This window comes from Anomaloglossus baeobatrachus, chromosome 4, assembly GCF_048569485.1.
Source record: "Anomaloglossus baeobatrachus isolate aAnoBae1 chromosome 4, aAnoBae1.hap1, whole genome shotgun sequence".
Classification (NCBI taxonomy): Eukaryota; Metazoa; Chordata; class Amphibia; order Anura; family Aromobatidae; genus Anomaloglossus; species Anomaloglossus baeobatrachus.
Genome location: NC_134356.1, coordinates 254,725,967 through 254,731,054, shown reverse-complemented (window position 1 = coordinate 254,731,054; position 5,088 = coordinate 254,725,967). Strand labels below are relative to the sequence as shown.

The 5,088-nt window shown below is 44.5% G+C and overlaps 1 pseudogene; it reads right to left on the bottom strand.

Annotated features, from left to right (window-relative positions):
* Positions 1-964: 964 nt before the first annotated feature.
* On the bottom strand, positions 965-1,445 carry LOC142302380 (arginine vasopressin-induced protein 1-like; annotated as a pseudogene).
* Positions 1,446-5,088: the final 3,643 nt, after the last annotated feature.

Genomic DNA, 5,088 nt, shown 5'->3' with positions numbered 1-5,088 from the left:
CTCCTGAAGACATACCAACCTCTCTGACCAGCTTAGATATACCTTACTTATCCTTACCTAATTGTCCAGTTATGACACTCGGAGCCTCAGGCTTTAGAGAAGCACATAACAGCTCCCCTGCTTCCTGCTCACCTACTCACATAGGGGTTTTCCTCCAATAGAAATATGCAAAAGTGGTAAATGAAGCTCCTACAACAGATCCCAGTGCATGAAGGAAGCCACTGTCACAAAGTTTCGCACAAATGACGCCGACTGTTATGGCGATGCTGGGCGATGTTCAGATTACAGAGATTCTTACACTCTGCCCAATGGTTTCTCTGATGTCTGGAATCAACACAGGCAGACTCGGGGATCGACCTACTTTGTGCTGATTAATAGGTGGGCTGGTAAGAGTTAATCTATGATGGTCTGTTTGCTCCTTTGGTCACATGTTGCGGGGAAATCTACCACATTTGCTCTATGCTATTTATGCTGGTGGAAACCTTCTATCCATGCCAGCCCAGCAATAATTACTAATACATTGTGTTTTTGATCTCACACAGACCTCAGAATGTTCAGTTGGGCCGACTATATACTTCTCTTCATCCTCATCAGTCAATATCTCCTGAATATCTAAAGTCAGTTAATCGAAAAGGTGGATAAAATACTGTAGATTTCAGTAACCAGATAGATCCCTACAGAAGCCAGTCTGACTATGAATGTTATCCGTGATCTCTATTGTTTCTCTTCTACAGATGTATGTAATAAATGGCTTAGGTAATGGCCAGAATGGTTACCTATCTCCAGACTATAAAGTTACTATACATATGTAGGTTTCAGAGTGTCACATGAGAATATAGTATCAGTAGCGCAAAAAGTCACAAGAGGCAGTCATCTGTGGTAAGTCGGCTTCTTTTTCTTGTATAGCAGTTTTCTGGATTGGACTGAGCAGTAAATATACATTGTCCTGGACTTGCACCATTCGTCATTTTATTTGTTGCAAGTAGCTGGAGATTGATCTTTCCTGGTACCGTCCTAGTTTTATTCTTTGTTCTCTGGATACCGGATGTTTTCTTGGTCCCACAGAATGCCGGTCGATCTTGGGCATCACTGCTAGGCTGGGCAGGTTCCTTCTCACCAGAAGCCACATCTTCCTAAATGCAGAGTTTGCTGACAGTCCTCTATTCTCATCCCGCCCAGTTTTGGATGGGATGAATAGAAGCCTTTGTTTGTCTTCTTTCTTGGTAACATGATCTAAGCTTCTGCGATGCACCTATCCCTGATATAATTGTAGATGATCTAAGCCCGCTTGTTGGTGCATGTATCCCTGCTATTGCGGTAGGGTGTCTTTATCTGCAGGAGGCCAATTTTTTTAAAATGTTGATGGAGACCTTTTTCCTGCTCCATGGTTCTGGAGCCTGCCACACTGCTACAAGGGTACTGATCACAGAAGCTGGCAAGCACATGATAGAATAGAAAAGTTAACAGCTCACCTGTCATCCACTGCTATGTCAATCAGTCAGGTGCTCAGAGTCCCCCGGCCAGTCCACGCCGGTATAGTGCAGGAGAAAAGAGGAGTAGTGTGGACTCGGCACAATTTCCTTAAAAATATCTTAAGTCCTTTATTAATGATCTTTAAAAATCAGCCAAAACGCATGTACAAGGGTATCATACAAGAAAAAACTTAACGCGTTTCGGACATGGTAATAAAAACAAGTGAGTCCTTAATCATAAGTTTACTTGTATGCAGTCAGAACCTGGATATATATGAGTGTCGGCCACGGGTGTGGAGACTCAAGGGAGCAGGAAAGGCAAGGAAATGGGTGTATGTTGCGATTAGCGATCAGGTGGACATGAGCTGAATGTTAAAAAAATGTGTTTACAAATAAATGAAGGAAAGTGCGCTAAGGCATATACTTGTTGGGGTAAAGATTTTTCATCCCCATATAGGAGACAATAATAAGTGAAAAGAGTACATAGGTGTCCCAAGAGTAGAGTTGAGCGCGGTTCGCGGTTCGTGGTTCTCCAGTTCTAGGCTCGAGTGATTTTGGGGGCTGTTCGAGATCGAACTAGAACTCGAGCTTTTTGCAAAAGCTCGATAGTTCCAGATACGTTCGAGAACGGTTCTAGCAGCAAAAAGCAGGACTTTTTACAGCTACAGTGTGCAGGAGCCATCGCTGGCAGCTTGCCAGAAGCTGGTAACCAAGATAAACATCGGGTATCCAAGCAAAGCGCTTTGGTTAGTAACCCGATGTTTATCTTAGTTACGTGCAGGAAGCCCACACTTCCCCGCTCAGCTCACTCCGCCCCCTCCTGCCCGCGGCATGTACACATACACACACACACACACACACACACACACATGGTCCCGCTCGGCTTACCTGCGGTGATGAAGTCCCGCCATCCCAACCTCAGCGCTGTCACTGTCCTCCATGGCCGCCGCTTGTCACATCACCTCTCGCTTCCGACCCGAGACTGACTAGCGGTGACGTCACGGACCTCTCGCGATACTTGGTGTGAAGGCGCCGGTCATTGAACTCAGTGACAGGGGCTGTCAGTGTGCTGGAGATCAGCGCAGGTAATGTACCTCGCTGAGAGCAGCACTTGTCATCCCCTGCAGTGACCTGGGCTGACCCATTGATGTTAGCTCAGGTCACTGCACTGCTCTCCCAGCCAATGGGGAACATCCTGCTCTTCATTGACTGGGACAGTGTGGATCGTCATGGCAACCCCTTGGATTACACCAGACCTGGATTTGTTTTTCATTCTAATAAATTGGTTAAAGAGGGAATGTTTTGGGGAGTGTTTTTTCAAATAAAAATGTGTTTGTCGTCTATTTTTTTTTATTACTAACTGGGTTGGTGATGTCGGGTATCTGATAGACGCCTGACCTCACCAACCCCAGGGCTTGATGCCAGGTGACATTACACATCTGGTATTAACCCCATATATTACCCCGTTTGCCACCGCACCAGGGCGCGGGATGAGCTGAGGCGAAGCACCAGGATTGGCGCATCTAATGGATGCGCCACTTCTGGGGCGGCTGCGGCCTGCTATTTTTAGGCTGGGGAGAGTCCAATAACCATGGACCTCCCTAGTCTGAGAATATCAGGCCCCAGCTGTCTGCTTTACCTTGGCTGGTGATCCAATTTTGGGGGACCCCTAAGTGTTTTTTTTTTTAAATTATTTATTTAATTTAAAATAACAGCGTGGGGTGCCCTCAGTTTTGGATTACCAGCCAAGGTGAGGTTGCCAGCTGTGGTCTGCAGGCTGCAGCCGTCTGCTTCACCCTAGCTGGCTACAAAACTAGGGGGAACCCTACGTCATTTTTTTTTATTTTTTTGGCTAAATACAAAGCTAAGCACCCCTTAGTGCCACATGAAAGGCACCAAAGGGTGCTCCACTTTTTCTCCACTTTTTCTCCACTTTTTCTCCACTTTTTCTCCATTTTTTTCTCCACCTTTTCTCCACTTTTTCTCCACTTTTTCTCCGCTTTTTCTCCGCTTTTTCTCCGCTTTTTCTCCGCTTTTTCTCCACTTTTTCTCCACTTTTTCTCCACTTTTTCTCCACTTTTTCTCCACTTTTTCTCTCCACTTTTTCTCCATTTTTCTCTCCACTTTTTCTCCGCTTTTTCTCCATTTTTTCTCCGCTTTTTCTCCGCTTTTTCTCCGCTTTTTCTCCGCTTTCTCTCCGCTTTCTCTCCGCTTTCTCTCCGCTTTCTCTCCGCTTTTTCTCCGCTTTTTCTCCGCTTTCTCTCCACTTTTTCTCCATTTTTCTCTCCATTTTTTCTCCATTTTTTCTCCACTTTTTCTCCACTTTTTCTCCACTTTTTCTCCATTTTTTCTCCGCTTTTTCTCCGCTTTTTCTCCGCTTTTTCTCCGCTTTTTCTCCGCTTTTTCTCCGCTTTTTCTCCGCTTTTTCTCCGCTTTCTCTCCACTTTTTCTCCACTTTTTCTCTCCACTTTTTCTCCATTTTTCTCTCCACTTTTTCTCCACTTTTTCTCCACTTTTTCTCCACTTTTTCTCCACTTTTTCTCCGCTTTTTCTCCGCTTTTTCTCCGCTTTTTCTCCGCTTTTTCTCCGCTTTTTCTCCGCTTTTTCTCCGCTTTCTCTCCGCTTTCTCTCCGCTTTCTCTCCGCTTTTTCTCCACTCTCTCTCCACTTTTTCTCTCCACTTTTTCTCCATTTTTCTCTCCACTTTTTCTCCACTTTTTCTCCACTTTTTCTCTCCACTTTTTCTCCATTTTTCTCTCCACTTTTTCTCCATTTTTTCTCCACTTTTTCTCCACTTTTTCTCCACTTTTTCTCCACTTTTTCTCCACTTTTTCTCCATTTTTTCTCCGCTTTTTCTCCGCTTTTTCTCCGCTTTTTCTCCACTTTTTCTCCACTTTTTCTCCATTTTTTCTCCGCTTTTTCTCCGCTTTTTCTCCGCTTTTTCTCCGCTTTTTCTCCACTTTCTCTCCACTTTTTCTCTCCACTTTTTCTCTCCACTTTTTCTCCATTTTTCTCTCCACTTTTTCTCCACTTTTTCTCCGCTTTTTCTCCGCTTTTTCTCCGCTTTTTCTCCGCTTTTTCTCCGCTTTTTCTCCGCTTTTTCTCCGCTTTTTCTCCGCTTTCTCTCCGCTTTCTCTCCGCTTTCTCTCCGCTTTTTCTCCACTTTCTCTCCACTTTTTCTCTCCACTTTTTCTCCATTTTTCTCTCCACTTTTTCTCCATTTTTTCTCCATTTTCTCTCCACTTTTTCTCTCCATTTTTTCTCCACTTTTTCTCCACTTTTTCTCCGCTTTTTCTCCGCTTTTTCTCCGCTTTTTCTCCGCTTTTTCTCCGCTTTTTCTCCACTTTTTCTCCACTTTTTCTCCGCTTTTTCTCCGCTTTTTCTCCGCTTTTTCTCCGCTTTTTCTCCGCTTTCTCTCCGCTTTCTCTCCGCTTTCTCTCCGCTTTCTCTCCACTTTCTCTCCACTTTTTCTCTCCACTTTTTCTCTCCACTTTTTCTCCATTTTTCTCTCCATTTTTTCTCCGCTTTTTCTCCGCTTTTTCTCCGCTTTTTCTCCGCTTTTTCTCCGCTTTTTCTCCGCTTTCTCTCCGCTTTTTCTCCGCTTTTTCTCCACTTTC